Source organism: Cupressus sempervirens, chromosome 9 (assembly GCF_028749045.1).
Source record: "Cupressus sempervirens isolate cs-2001-9-10 chromosome 9, ASM2874904v1, whole genome shotgun sequence".
NCBI classification, from domain to species: Eukaryota; Viridiplantae; Streptophyta; class Pinopsida; order Cupressales; family Cupressaceae; genus Cupressus; species Cupressus sempervirens.
Genome location: NC_143126.1, coordinates 583,647,556 through 583,664,952, shown reverse-complemented (window position 1 = coordinate 583,664,952; position 17,397 = coordinate 583,647,556). Strand labels below are relative to the sequence as shown.

At 32.3% G+C, this 17,397-nt stretch overlaps 1 pseudogene; it reads right to left on the bottom strand.

Moving 5' to 3' along the window:
• LOC149540024 (26S proteasome regulatory subunit S10B homolog B-like) overlaps positions 1 to 17,397 on the bottom strand; it is a 114,154-nt pseudogene that overhangs the window by 26,300 nt on the left and 70,457 nt on the right.

Genomic DNA, 17,397 nt, shown 5'->3' with positions numbered 1-17,397 from the left:
AGGAGTTATTTGATCTTTCTCATTAGCTTCATTTCCTTCCTGATTCACTCTACTAGATTTGCCTTTCAGTTTTGTCCTCCTTCTTTTGACCGTAAACTTAGATGGTTGATTTAGATTTTCATCTTTATCTAGATCACTAGTATCTAATTGCCACATTTTCTAATTAGAAGTTTCCTCCAATGCCATTTGATATGATTCTCCTTGATTACTTCTTCTCTATTTACTTCAAAATTCACCAATCACTTTTTCTGATCTGATTTTACTAACCCAATCCTTGTTCTTTTAAGGACATATGCAGTTCTTTCCTTTAGGCTTTTTAACTCATGAACTGATCAATCAATAGGGGGAGATCTAGTAATTTTATTTTCTCATAATATAAGGGATTGACCAAGGAAAGTTCATCATTATTTATACCTATCACATTGATATCCAACTTGAATTCTGTTACCCGCCTTACAGTAAGCCGCATCCAATCTCTCTTCCTAATTTGAAATCATTTTCACAATCTTCCCAAAACTCTTCTAGAGCCAAAAAGTGATCAAGGTTGGGGTTCAACTTTAACTCATTAACTACATAGCCTTTACTATCATAAGGGAAACGCATAGTATTAGAATGCAAATTAATTGTGGTAATGGATCTCTCTATGTTCCTTGCATTTGATGTAGTATCAAAGCTACAATATCTAATGGTGATAGGGAAAGGTATTTCATCTATCCTCCTATTCTTGTAAAATTTATTGATTTGACTACTTTTCCTGCACATTTCAATCAAGATAAATTTATCATCAACAAAGCTAGGTAGCATTAGGGGATACCCATCATAGGTAGCTAATCTGATATAAGTGAACTTTGGGAACTATATGAAAAAACTTCCCTATTTTTGTACTTTCATTACTGCTTCTAATGAAGTTCTGAGTCCCATGTTTCCTTGAATTTCTCTCAAGTAAATGCATCATTTTCTCTTCTAAAATGGTCTAGGCTATTGTCATGTTGTATCTAAGGAAGATGGTTGTAAATAATAGTTGTATCATTATATATACCTTGTTAGTTAAGCCTTGGCCAAGTTTTGGTGCTTGTAATAGTATAGAAAAGGTAGGAAGTCATGTGGAAACAATCATTTTCTTGGAGTTCTATGAGTTTTTTGTATAGTGAGTCACTGATAATTTTAGCCCAATCAATGTGTTGCTTCCCTTTGTAGATCATGTTAATAAATAAGAACATCCAACCCTTGAACTAATGCAAATCCCAAAGTCCTATTATCCTGCTTAATACAATTAACATATTTTCTATCTCTTCTTTTAACAATGATCTATGGATGGACTTGCCTAGTTGAGATTTCCCTTTCCTTGGTTGCAAGAGCCATGACCTAGCAATGGTGTTCAAACATTGTGTTTGATTTGCGATATAGTACTCCTTAGCAGTTCTTAAATTGATTTTGGTGTACTGTACTTTGGTAGTTAATCAAAAGGCAATGGCAATAGAAACAATATCTAGACAATAATTCACATTATCATTTGATGAAATGACTTCCCTAGTATTTGGATAATAGGCCTTCATGCATTCCAACACTAGATCAAGGCACTGTACTGAGATGGGGTGCCCTTTTGCTTGAGCCAGGCTGCTTTCCAATATCTTTCCAGCTAAAGGATTCATGTCCTTGCTCTGAAGAGATGAACAAAAATCTTGAAGGAAAACACTGCCTAAAATGGTATCACCAATGTCATGAAGTTTACTTTTTAAAATGGAAGCATAATCTAGCCTTAGGTATTTGTATTTCATGGTTCGACTATTGATCTTTCTATTAATTATTTTAAATGTTTTCAATTTCCTCAATTTACTTCGCAAATCAAAGACTTCACAATTCAATTTGAAACTTATTAGGAGATGCTCAAACATCTACTCCATTTTAAAACTTATCCATCAATTCCCATATATTACGTGTAAAAGCACCCGAGCTAGCTCCAATATTTAGTTCTATTATTTTTAATAACTTTGCATATATTTGATCAATGCATTGTTTGAAGAAACATATACATAGAACTCTTTCTTGGTACCTATCTAATTGTCAAGTTAATTCTCAAAACCACGAGTTGAGGGAAGCCTGATATTTGGTCAAACAATTTGATCACATTCTAATTACTCATTTCTTTAAACAAATCAAATCTAGTATAAGGGATATGACGTCTGTAGCAGCTTTTTGTTAAATGAATTAGTGTTCATTCTTGATGCATCTACATTGAGTATTGTGGATTGGGAGATGTAGAGAAAACCATGGCTGAGAGTATAGATGTTACTCTAAATAGCTCACTTGCTTTGATGCTCATATATTTCATTCAAAACTCAAAACCTTTGTCACATATGACTTGAACTATCTAGCTATACCAAAGTGCATACATGCTAAAGAGTATTATTTCACTAACTAGAACCGTTGAGGTTTTCCACCAAATAGTTCACATGCTTGTCTTAGCCTGATGGGGAATGAAAAAATGGCATAAGGATCTCATGTCTTACCACTCATGCACTCAAAGCCTGGTGAACTCTATCAAATAGTTGGCAGGCATTGTCCATAGTCACCGCCAATGTAAAAATGTTGGGAATCATAAAATGCTTATCTGGAATTTGATGGAAGGTTATCACGGGCTAAGAATAGAAGTATTCAGCCATATAATCTTCATATTAGTGGCTTCTTTCATGTGAAACAAATCATGTATCATAGTTTGAGATAATTTTTATCACAACGTAATGACTCCCTCCATTCACTGCATAAGTAGAAAGGAAATAGAAAACAAAAATCAGTGATATCTTTTGGAAACCACAAGCTGAGAGGATGCCTTGTCTTGGTCTCAATTCACCTACTCATACCTTCGCTAACTCAATCCTCTTTCTACACAGACTCAAGGCTAAGGGAAGTTAGTCAAACATTGCATATGCACCTTATAATCCTATCTTCATTGATATCTATAGGCAACCAATATTTTGAAATCATCTAATACTACAACTTGGGGGTAATCATTGCCACCTTAGTAGTCTTTACATTTGGTTTTGCCTATAGTCAATGAATTGTTACCATCAAACTTGCATGGGGTGATGAAGTTCTTCCAAAAACATATGCATTATAACTATAAATTTTAGTTCTTTGTCACTTTCATACTTTAGTTTGCATGAGAAGTGATAGTGTCAATTCTGTAAAAATAGCTTTTCGCCTGTAAATACATGAGTTTTCATTATGATTGATCGTGAACCACCAATATACCTAATCCTTCACCAAGAAATTTAAGAGGTTAATAACCGTCCCAAAAACACATATTTTGGACTCAAACAGTAACCTCTTTTTAAAAGGTTAATGGTGAATAGTTTGGTTTGAAATATGTGTTTTGACCCTTAAAACTTATCCTTTTAAAAGTTTAATTTTGCAAACTTATCTTAACCTTTTGATAGAGAGGTTAATGGTTAAGCTTTCTAAGTGAAATATGTGTTTTGACAATTAATCTTAACCTTTTTAGAGTTTAATGGTTAATGATCAAGTTGAAAATATGTATTTTGGCTCCTTCTATTAACCTATGAGAACTTTTGACTCGAGGACCAAAATTTTAAAAATTTGAAGTTTTGGACAGAGTTGGTGATTATTTAGAGGATTTGAAGGGAAATTTTTCCCAAAAAACTCTGAGAGGAAATGACCATTTTAATTTTTAAATTGAGGCATATTCCAAAAATAACCATAGCATCAAAAAGTTGAGAACTTAGGCAATTTTGATATATGGGCAACAAAAACATAATTTCATCTTCCCCGTGGGTCAAAATACAAGCTTTGATTAAACATGGGAAACATGTAATGGACACATATAAGCTATTTAATAAAAATCCTTGGAAATCAAAAGAAATGTAATAATTATAGAGTAGGCATGAAGTAACAAATATTGAAAAAGATCTAAATAGTTACTCTTGGTGAGAATTAAGACATGGCAGTATATCAAATGTTTCATCATGTGCTTTGAGAAATTGCATATCATGTCAATAGAGGTTACCCTTTGATCGAAGGTGTGGAGATGGAAATCAAAACACATGATGATATTGAATAGAGAGAAATGTGGATATACATTGCAAATCCTGTTGGAGGAGTGAATAGTTATTTGATTGGGGTCTGATTATCTAACTCTTGTCTTACAAGATATAAACTTCTAGTTATATATTGTAAATCATGATTTTTGTCATTTTGGATTAATTTTGTAGAGGTTAATTAACTTGTCCCAAAATTCATAAAAGGGAGTTAGTTATTAACCCAAAAAGGAGTTAGTTATGTGAAAAGACTTATAAATAAGAGGCACTTTGTAATGTATAAGGGGGAAGAACTTTTGGGGAAAAGGGGAAACTTTGTAGAAATAAACCTCTCCCAAAATTTGTAAAAGGGAGTTAGCTATTAACCCAACAAGGAGTTAGTTATGTGAAAAGAACTATAAATAAGAGGTACTTTATAATGTGTAAGGGGGACGAACTTTTTGGAAAAGGGGAAACTTTGTAGTAATACTAAGAAACTTTTAATAAATTCTCATATTATGTATAAAGGTTTTTGAGTTAGTACTTTAGCAAAATAATAAACAATGCATATGTTCATATGTCTAAATATATCTCTCAGTTATGATTACTTTTTTTTGAATGTTAAATTAGTATCTCCTTTATACATTTGTCTAAGTTATGTAATCGATGCAAAGAAAAACATTAATCTTTTGGAATCTTGATGTGAATGCACTAGTATCTTTCTATATGTTAGGGTCTATTATTCATTCTTTGTCATCATTGCATTTTGTGTTTGAAAATGCCTTTCAAATTGTTATCTCTTAGGAATCCCATTTGATGTTCATATGTATATCTCTTGGGCTTCTTCCATTCATCTTATTTGATTTCATGTTCTATCCTTTCATACTTTAAAGTGAAAAGTACACCAAAATCCAAAATACTTACATCATAGGAGGGAGTTGCCCCTCTCAAACATAGAGGAAGATTGTAATCTGATAGTGATCAATTGCAATCTCTCTAACTGTTGGAACATTTGTCACTTCCCTCAAGGCGAATAAGGTTAGTTTTACATAAGCACTTGTAGTGACAAATATGTTAACCAACACATATTAATAGCCAAAAATATTAAGATTTTTGGACTAAAGATTTTCTTTTGTGTTAAAAACATATATGTTGCTTTATTATATTTAATGCATTTTCTTGAATCTTTGGCATTCTATTGCTTCAACAGTTGAGGATTTACCAAATAGAAACTTAGCATCCACAAATTGCCATAGAACAAAGGGAGGGAGCATAGAGGAAAGTTTTATGCCCTTGATGTTACAACCAGTTCTAGTTTACAACCAAGAACCTCAACAACCATAATAAACAAGTAGGGAGATAAAGGGTCACCTTGCCTTATGCCTTTGCTATCCTTGAAAAGACTCCAAGGAACTCCATTAACAAGAAAAAAGAAGTGAGAAATTTTTATATTGAAATTGTTTATAAATCTTGTGCTTATTCAAGCAACACCATGAGAATTAAAAACTTATTCAAGCTCCTTTTGAGCAACCACACTAGAAACAACATTTGGAAGACTAAGAGTCACAATTTAGAATCCATCATTTATAATGAGACAAATACAAACAATAGAAGACCAAGAGTCACAACTTAGAATTTCACAAAGATGTCCCTCTTGGGATTTGAACTAGGGTTTCCACAATGAGAACTCATTGCTTCAACCAACTAAGATAAACCCCTTGGACAGAAGTGAGAAATTTCAAAACACCAATAGATCTATCATTGAACCCTAGCTTTAGGATAACCTTATACTAATTCACTTTATCACAAGCTTTAGAGATGTCAAGCTTGAAAGCCATGCCTCAGTCTTTGCACTTGCCCATGGAGTGAATAATTTCATGTGTAGCAATTGCAACACCCAAAATTTGTCTTCTTGGAACAAACCACTTTTGATTGGGACTGATAACTTTGTCTAGAATTTTTTTTGTTTTTTTCACCAACATCTTAGTTAAAATCTTGTAGATGGTGTTACATAGGTTGATTATCCTTAAATTTTTCATGCTTTTAGGGTCTTGAGATTTGGGGACAAGAACAATATGAGTTTCATTAAAATTCTTCAACATTTTACCCATCCCAAGGAAATCTCTTACAAGTCTTGTGACATTAAGGTTGGTCATGTCCCAAAATTCCTGGAAAAGAGTCAAAGGGAACTCATCTTGTCCTAGAGTTTTATATGCTTCCATAGAAAAACAACATTGACCTCCTCTTCAGAGACTGGGAAAAGGAGTATCCCATTAGCTTCTTCACTAATGGCCATAGGAAGGTGGCATATGAGTCTATCATGTTGTGATGTGGAGCCTAATTAGACTCAATGGTTTATTTAGCATGGTTTCCCCTTAGATTATTTGAGGGCAGTGCCCCCAAGACGAGGTTAAAGGGCAACACCTCAGGTGTGCTCCCTACTGTAGTACATGGTGGGGTGTAGGGGACCACCCCGGTAGGGGTTATCTAGAAGCAGTGCCCATGAAGCTAAAAATGACTCTACTAATGTAAAAAACCATCAATTGTTATTTTTTCTATTGGATGACTTATTTTAGCCCTAAGTTTGTAAGTGACAAAAGCTTGTATAAAAAGGCTTATGGTTAGGGATTTCATAATGTATGATGAGATTGTAGCTTCTTGTGGCAGCATTGATTTGTAAGGGATTATGAATTGTAATCATTGGGTAATAATAATATTGAACTTGTTGGTGGACATAGCCCAAGAATTGGGTGAACCACGTTAAAACCTTGTGTCTTGTGTTCTCTTTTGTGGGATTTATTATTTTGTGATATTGGTTATATTTACATGTAACTATTATTTATGTCTGCAGTTAATCTTAACATATCACACTCCTACTTTTGGGCTTCAATTGCAATGACAAACCATTGCAATTGCAACAATGACATGTCGCTTGAGTGTCACTAGCATGAATTGGCCCCCTTAGGATGGATATCAGACTTTTGTTGTCATAAATTGTGACGACAAGCTAGTCCATCACAATTGGGATACCTAAAGCCATCACAATTTGGAAAAAAGAAAGGTGAAGAGTACCTCTTCATGTCATCATAATTTAGATGACTGACTGCTGAAATTACAAAGACTGACATTTTCAGTCTAAAGTTGCACCTGTGATGGAGTTGCTACAAGGCTGACATCAATCCATCATATTGTACATTGCAATAGCGATGACATGCAACGACAATATTGTTTGAGCGATAGCCATCTAATAGATTTTACCATCTCAAGTGTGATGGTATGTGATGATAATGTTGTGAGAGTGATGGCTTTCTGTTGGGCAAGACATTGCAATTGCGACAACTCATTGCATTATCAAAAAAGAATTGGTAGTTTTTGTATTCTATTGTTAGTTCCTACCATGGCAGAGAACTCTAGAAGTGTAGGCATCCTAAGGCATTTATAACCATGTTTTCATTTGTCACCTTTAAATAAATTTGGCTTGCATACCACACAACCATCGTCAATATACTTCCACATGGGTTCAATTTCCTATTTCATCTATCATTGTCGACTTCACTTGTAAAATTTTGGTAGTGACAAAATGAAGAAGTTGGTAGAACAAATTGTAAAAGACATGTGTGCAACATATGTAGATCTCTCATTTAAAATGTCTTCTCTCCATTCTATTTATGGTAGGAGTGACATACTCGACTATTTGATAAAGTATCCTATGAGAAACTAATTCAGATGCAAGGTGAAATTGTAGGAAAGTGTGCAAAGTGAATAAAATTTTATCCAGCCACCTCTTGCATTTTCTCCACCTTGGTTGAGGCCTCCATGCACGCAAACACACCCTAAATCTCATTTTGACCCACGGGCCAAAGGAGAAGCCTTGAATCAACATTTTAATATTTTTTAAAGCATGATTGAAGTCATTGAAATAATATGAATCATATTGGAGATTCAAACAATGCCTAACAATATTACATTGAAATTTTAAAAAGAAAAGCATGACTTAAGTCTTAAACAAAATAAGGACCACATTGGTGCAATGATCACATCATTTGGATCACATTGTCTACCACTTGAACATACAAGCTTGTTCACATAAGGCCAAACATAAAATTTGTACATTTGTTTTGAATTTAACAATAGATATTTAATACACAGATTAGTTCTTGAACAACTTGACTCCAATTTCTTTGCTTGATTCAACTTGGAAACAACCTAAATGGCAAAGATAAGTAAGAGTGACATGTTAGAGAGCATAAGCAACTCCAATTTTATAAAATGCTAAACAAAAAGGGAAAGAAAATTCACCTTCATTAAATCTTCCTAGATTATGTAATCATGCTTTGCATGGATGACTGCCATACCAACTTTTGTACAAATGTTATGAAGATCTTCTCCATTAAAGCCCTAATTAAAGTTGAAATAATCTTAGCTATACAGAAATTAATCAAACAAAAATTACCAACTCCAAAACATACCATAATAGTATAGGATAAAAACTCAAATATTTTGGATAAATTTCAAACTATTAAAAACAAAACAAGACCTTGGAAAGCTTTACAATAGCTTCATAATCTATGTCTCTCTATTTTGTAATCCCTGGAGCATGTATTTTCAATACTCCCATTGTTGCTTATTCATTTGGAAGTGGAATCTCAATCTTTCTATTCAAATGACCAAGTCTAAGCAAGGCTGGGTCCAGCACATCAAGATGATTTATTGCCATGATCATTTTTACCAACATTTAATGTTAAAATTAACAAGATTTTTAGGTCACAATGAAAAATACACTACCTTGAAAAATATTAAATAAGTTAAATAACATAGTTTCTTGTTTAATGTAGTTGATTGTCAATTACAATAGCTTGAGTACCTTAAAACACAATACTTTTCCTAATTGATCAAAACCATCTAGTTGGTTAAGCAATTGCATTAAAGTTCTTTGAATTTCTTGATTAGAACTTATTTCTTCACTAAAATGACATCCACCCATTACATCAATTTCATCAATAAATATGATGCATGGCTACAACAAAGCCCCACTATAACATTAAGAATTTGATTTATATTAATCAAAATACTTGTTAGTAGATTGCAATGCAATTACTAAGAGGAATAGGGTTGCAAGCATATAGAGAAATACTTTTAGTGTCATTACCTTCAAATTCTTAAATGTGATGAGCTAATAATTTGACATACACAATATTTTGAAATTTAAAAAAAAAAAATTATATATATATATATATAGTAGCATTGGTAATTATATTTACAAACACCAAAAAATAGTCTTTTGATGTTCAAATGAATAAGAAGTCATACCTAATGAGCTCGTGCATAACAAAACATTTCCCTAATCAACCTTGCACTTTCGCTAATATATTTATCTAATATAGCACTTGAAACCACCTAAAAAATAATATTACAAAAAGAAGGAATAAATCAAACCTCAGGTACAAGAAATAAGAAAGTTGGATTGCATATAAGTAAGATGGATATCAAAAAATCTAAGCCACAACCTTAAGGAAATTGACATCAATATTACTAGCAATAGCTCTTACTGACAGTGTATTTCCTGTTCTAGTAGAGCCATATAGAATTCCTCCCTAAACTTGGAGAAAAAAGAATCAGCCTCTATGAAAGAATTCCAACAAGAATAAATAAAACATGCAAGTTGAACTTTGCATAAACAAGTAATTACCATGATTAATTTGCACCCCACACAAATTTTACCTTAGGAGGTTTGATTCCAACCCTAAGAAAGAGTTCAACATTCATTAAAGGAAGTTCAATAGACTCTCTTGGCTCCCTGATTTGATATGCTGACCCTCCTATTGTTGAGTATCTCACATTTCTAGGATCATCATATAGCATATTATAAACAATAGGGTCCACCTACATCCAATAAACACAAACAAAATGATTAGCCTTTTTTCAAAAAATCCCTTCAAAGATTCTAAAATAATTTGTGCTTATCTTTATCTAACTTATTCTGACACCCAACAACATATCTTAGCCCACTGCTTGCTTTCACAATTACTGTACCAAGAAAAAATTATATTCCCAAAATTTAAAAAACTAATTTGCTTCAATAGTACAAGCATGTATAGCTAAATATTAATTTTTTCAATATCAAACATCCACTAGAGATAGAATCATAGATTCATAGGTGATAAATGTATTAGAACGACAGTGAAATAAAGTATGATCCTACCACATCCACATTCCCCTATTGGGAAAATCCGAGAAATGTAAGAATGTTTAAAGGGGATATTTTGAAGTACCCTAAAAATTATGGGAACAATATTTCAAAATGGAAATAACAAGGATCAAGGATAGGAGCAAGTGATGAGGATGCATCCAAATGGGGGATAAGAAACCTCGAAAATAAATATAAGCATATTTATTAAATTATATCTTTTCATCACCTTTCAAACTATATTTATGCATTTAATTGTATGTTGAACATGTAAATATCATATAGAAGAATGTATGATATTGATGCAAAGTAATAAAGAAAAGACTATCTAATGGTCCTTGATTAATTTTCAACCTATACTATGCCAAAACATATCATTTTTACAATATTATATCAATCAGTCACCTTTCCAACAATATTTGTGCATTTTATTGCATGTCAAATATGTAAATATCATGCATACTAAATGTGTGATATTGATATTAAGCAGTCAAGGAAAAACTATCTAGTGGACCTCAATTACTTTTTTTATTGTGCCCATGTTGAAACATGTCATACTTACCATACTATATCATCTGGTCACCTTTCCAAAAATATTTAAATAGTTGATTCCACATCAAATATGTAAATGTTAGGACTATTGAGACAAAAAATGACAGTCAAGGAAAAACTATCTAAAGGTGATTGACCAATGTTCTAAGTCTAACCATGTATGATAACAAACCAAGTACAAAGTTAAGGAAACTATTGAGTAATAAACCAGTATGCTAGTATGTCTTCTCTATGAACTTTTTAACCTTCAAAGGAAGATAAACTACCCATACACACTAGTACATAAAATAGAATGAGAGATTAAGCATGGAACTATATATTTCTCTATCATTGAAAAAACATGTATCTACAAGACATAATTACACTTTAATTGTTATTTGGAAGTGATAATAAATGGAAAAGGTTACATGGAAAAGCTAAAAATTTAAAAGTTCCATTGGAAAATTTTATTTTTCTTCAACTATTTTTTTAATTGTCTTTTGTATAACTACTTATGCAATGTCAATGGCAAGGCCTATGCCACGTGACCCTACTAATCAAGCTCCTTGACTCACCTGAACCAACTATATTAACTCATTTTTCTTGATGGGTTGTCCTTGGTTCAAACAAACTCATTCCTATGATTTGTAAACTATTATGTCACTCATAACATTAATTTAGATACCATCCATCCAAAGATTTCACTAGCCTGAGGAAACCAAGTTTGAGATACATGTCATTTGATGTTCCATGTCATATAGAACACATAGTGTGAGTACATTATAAAGGGACCAATGCTTCCCACTATCAAAAAGATTAAACATAGGTTCAAGTACACAACATATTGTGGTGGCCTCCTTTGCTAATATGTCCATGTTTTGAAGACAAAACTTTGATTGGACTTTAGGATCCTCTACTTCCTCCCTATAATATTATTCAACATATCACCATGCTTAAAAGAAATAATGAGAATAGTTCATGAGAATATTGTGAAACAATAGAATGCACAAGCACATGAATTTAGTGTATTCATATACGCTATAATATTTGTTTCACCCTTTAAGTTTACTACCTCCCAACAAATCTAGTCAATTTGTATGACAAGATTCATTTAAAAATTTTTTAAAAATATCATGAATAAATGTATACTTTAGAATGATCTAATATCATTTGTTTCCATTGTTCAAATTCTTCTTCATGTGTTCCAATTTACAACAAAAATTATCAAATACAATCATTCAATGAGAAAGTAGAAAATATAACAATAAGAGGAGGAAAGCCTAATGACTCATACCTTTTCCCATCCTAGTGTCATAATTCCAATGAAAGACAAGACACGAGAAACTACCAATACAAAAATGAAGAGATGTAGTTGATGGAGTCCATCTTGTGATATAAGAAGAACCTTCCCTTGCATCAAAATAAGAAATGACAATACCATTTAATTTTCTTTCCATTAGAAAAATAACTCCATTTGATCTAAATATACAAGAAAAAAAAATCTACCTTTGAAGCATAATGACCAATTGTAACCTCATCTATTGCCAAGCTCTACCTTAATGGTGTCTCATGAGAAGCTATGAACATGAGCTTTCTATGTATTGAAAAAATTTTAGTCTCCTCAACACTACTATATTCTTCTTCTGAGGCCTCCACCTATGGACATGGAAGTAAAGAGTCTCCAAAGCTCCCAGATATACAAATCTTTGCAATTCTTGTCTGCCCAACAATAAGCAGAAGTGAGATAAATACCAACAGCATCAATTCTGCAAGCAATTCAAAAGAAATCAAGCTAAATACTTTAATTTTTTAATTTACATTGGATCATGTTTTCTAATATATTTCTCTTATTTATATGATCAATCATAGAATGTGATCAAAGATGTTGATGAAAAAATTACAATGCAATCAAATAGGATTGCAGATAAATAGAAACAATAGAATACCTTAGAGAGGAATAATTTGAGGTAATCTCATAGAAAGGCATTCTTTTGAATACTTCATACACTACAACTAAATTTCATAAATCAATGAGTTTTACTATGGCATCCTTCTGCATTGCCTAAAACCAAGAGATTCACAGAGTTCATTGTCATGCAATCATAGGTTAATGTTAAGCTTCACTTGGTTTTGAGAATAGTTTAATATTCTCTACTAGTCAATGCCAACCACATGAAGGTGGAAGCTCATTGCCACCATCCCAACATCTATATTTCTTGTTAACATCTAAAATTCATTCACTGTATTAATAAAATGTAGCATTCATGAATCATCTCATCATAACATTTATTAACACATAAGTTTCATTAGAACATTCACATTAACATTAAAACATAAGATTCATTAGAACAGTCACATGAACATTCTATAGAACATAAATAAAACATGTAGACATAAACATCGATCATTATCAAATAAATTACATAAATAAGTTACATAAGTTCATATGAATCATTTCTTTTTTGTTTTTCTGTCCTTCCCTATATTGTTGCAAAGGCATATCAATGTTGTTGGCAATATTTCTTCTCACTCATGGACATGCACTCGCTATCCTTTTCAAAGAAGGCTCCTCTACAATAACAAATAAAAAGGTTAAATTTTTAAAAGTTGAGACTTTAAATATTTTAAAGAACATTGTAGCACTCTTTACCTTGTCCAACGAAATCATCTTGCTTGATGGCTTGGACCTCAACACACTCTTTAGGAACAACCTCTGCATCACCTGCAACTATAATACAAGATATTAGTCTTCATCCATCTCATCATCAAGATCATCATACTCATCAACATCATCACCACCACTATCCTAGTCGTCATCATCTTCATCATCATCATCATCATCATTGTGGTCAATAGAAGCATTATCATGATCAGTAGTAACATCATTTGCATCAAGCATCATTGATTAACTCTTGATCATGATCCACTTCTTCCTCTTCCTCAGTATCTTCTTCTTCAATCGCATTATACTTTATCATCCTTCCCCTTGGATCATTTCTAACAACAAATGACCAACCCAGTTTATGTGGAATCTCTGAGTAAAATACTTGCTCACATAGGGATCATCCCCAACTAGCTCAAAACAATCTTGTATTAATCATTGAAAATTCATTCTCATGCTCAATAATAGTTCTATCACGATCATTTTGATTCAGTTTTAATCTATACTATTTGATGATGAAGTTAACTAATTTGAAGGAATTAAAGTCATAGTCAAGTATATCAACCAAAATGACATAGTATCAATTTTAAGATTCTCGAGGATGTAAGTCATTTCTAGATGAAATATTGGTCACCTGGAAGACTGCACTTATCCCAGAACCACAAATTCTCTTCGTGTCATTTAAATTTTTTATGTGAAATTTATAAAAATTGAATAACATATACTTATTGTTAATCACCTAGAATAATGTCAAACATGTATAAGTTATTGCATCACGAGTTCAAAAACATACGGTTGATTAACAAACTTATATGTATCTTGAGAACTCTTAAAACATATGCTAAATCTATTTCCTTTTGTGTAACATTGGGATCTCCATTAAAAATGAGCTTGTTTAACCAATGAAGACATAGATTCCCATTTTAATCTATGACCATAATGTTGACATCATTCAATCCATACCATCATCCAATCTTGATTGTTTGCAATAAATAAATATATTGCATCCCACTCTTTAGCAATTGTACAAAAGTAAATAGATGACTTACAATAGATTTATTTTGAAGATTAAGAATTAATTAACTACAATAGAATCTCATAATTTATTACCTTTCACTTTCCTAAATCTATCGTTCCCCACCAAGTACTCCCCTACAAAAATTGTAATGGAGTCAAGATCCCAATTGCAATCTATATGAGTCTTTGTTGCAAGATAAGGAAGATATTGAGTAGCATACACCATCATCTAGTATACCATATATCCCTCAATCATAGAACCCTTGGGACATGCTCTTTTTCAAGCTAAACCCTTCAAATATTTGAAGTATCTCTCAACCATCCACATTGACTAGGTTGTATAGGTCCACACAATTCAATCTCCTCAACTTGGTGTATGAGATAGTGTTCTTGTGCATTGAAAAAAATTGAAGGTAAACACTTTTGTATTTCACATATTAGTAGAAAAATTCTTTTCTTCCAATATTTTATACCTCTTTATGGATTTCTTTAGATGATAACCACCTACAAGGGATTCAAGACATAAAAATGTATAAATATGAGACTTTACAATATATTACTTGTTTGATATATTGAAAAAATATCATTGCTTACCTCATGTATTTTTCAAGAACATATATCACTTGTTTGATATTATTGTCGAAGTTCTTTGGGAGTGATACGGGTAGCACATATTGCAACAATTTCCAACTGATCATTTCATTCTTTTCTAATGTAATACAATGAAATTTGAATGCATTTTAACAAATATATCATAAATATAGAAGACTATGACTTACCTTGATGAAGGTATGCCAATCATGCATTTTCAGCCCTAGCCCAAATTCACTTTTCTTTGATATGAGATTGCTTGTATTCACAAAAAATCTTGTAGGAAATCAAATTTTTTGTATGACTTCTTTTATGGCATTAGTTTGTTGCTTCATTATTAACCAAGGAAGGGAACATGCATTAATCCAGTCTCCATTGCTATTTGATTCAATGATATTTTTCATTGCATGATTGGAATCATGAATGTCATTACAAATTTTGGAAAGTTTTTATTTATCACACCTTCCATCCAATATTTTCCACAGTTTCTCTATTATATTATTCCAAATATGCATAGTATCAAACAAATTGACAATTTGTAGCTGCTCATAGTAGGGCACACTACTAAATTTTTTGGGATAACATTTTAGTCCCATTAGAAGGTGGTCAAAATTGTTGCCTTGATGACCTCAAATTCTATTATATTCCAACTACCATATGTGAGGTGTCATTCTTTGTGGCTTTGATGTAGTTTCTTCTTTCCCATTGATTTTTTTTTGGCACTTTGATACTTATGATTTGTGTAGGAAGTGCTTATTCTCATCAAACACGTGCTTTCTTAAACTTTTGGAATGATGATATTTCATCTTTGGACCACACATTGGACATGCAAATTTTCCCTTTGAAAACCTATAAGACAATGATACAATTGGATTAAATATGTTCATTTTTGGAGTTAGTATTATTTTGTACAACTAGATTTCAGCATAACATGCCACAAAAATGTGTCAACCTTGGGTCATCATGAATTTTCCATACAAGCATTGCATGGAATTGAAATTTGTTTTGTCCAATTGATATAGAGATATCATACATAGTGAAACCATTCCATAACACCAGTAACTTGTTGATAAGAGGTGTAATATATGCATTCATATCCTTCAATTGGTACTTACCTAGTTGAATGAACAATATTAGTTAATTATTTTGGTCATTTCACTCCAAGACTTATAATTACATGTAGCTAACAATAAAATAATAAAACACCTGGAACAATCATTTCTAACATAATGGGCTCCCTTCTTTATTGACATTCATGGAGGAAGATTATTGTTGATAAAAAAAGTAGGCCACACCTAGTAAACAGATCTCATCTCTCTAAATGGATTGACACCATCAGTTGCCACAGAAAGCCTAAGACTTCGAGGTTCTTCTTTAAAGTGTGGCCACTTTTCCTCTAAGTCCATAAATGTTGAACCATCCACATGTATTTGAATAATGTCATCTTGACTTCTATTTCCTGCATGGTAATCCATAAATTGTACCAAGCTATTGCACCTTAATATTCATTTAAGATGTGGAGTAATTGGGATGTCATGAAGGACCTTGCGAGGCACCTTTTTTGTCACTTGATCATCTTGATATTTTCTCATATGGCATTCAGGGCATTCTGTTGCATTTTTGTGTTCTTTATGATGAATTACATGATCTTCAAGACAAGCATCTATTGATTGATACTTCATTCCGATATGTTTCATAGTGTCATATATACGAGCAAGGGAGAATAATTGATGGTGGTAATAAATAATCACCTATCAATCTACAACAAAAAAATATAAGTCATTAGTATAAACAATCTTAAAAGTACATATCTCACCTTTTATATACTATAATGACATATATCACAAACCTTAGCATACGTGCCATTTTTATGTTGGATAAACCATTCATAACCTTCAAATTCACCAAAAACAATACAACAAAGAGAAGATTTGTTTGAGATCCTTCATAAACATTCATGATCTCCTTGTCACATAGAGGTCAATCATGGATAGCCTCAATGTCATCCTCATCATAATCATCATCATCAATAGCATCACTAGTACCAAATGTGTCATGGATCAATGCATTCATACCATCATCTTCAAATGTGTTTTCTAGCACATGATCATCATCTTCCATGGGATCGTGATATTCTCCTTCAATACCCACACCTCCATGTTCCTCCATATTAACACCTCCATGTTCCTCTAAGATGTGTTGGTCCATATCATGTACTACCTTGGGGAGATCGACTGATATAAAAATGATGATAATCAAACCTATATTCTATAGTTCATATGTATATTAATTGCAAAAATAATATAACATACAACTTACTAATGGATAATAATCAAACCCAAATTTAGTGTGACCATTCTCCCTACAATGTCTCT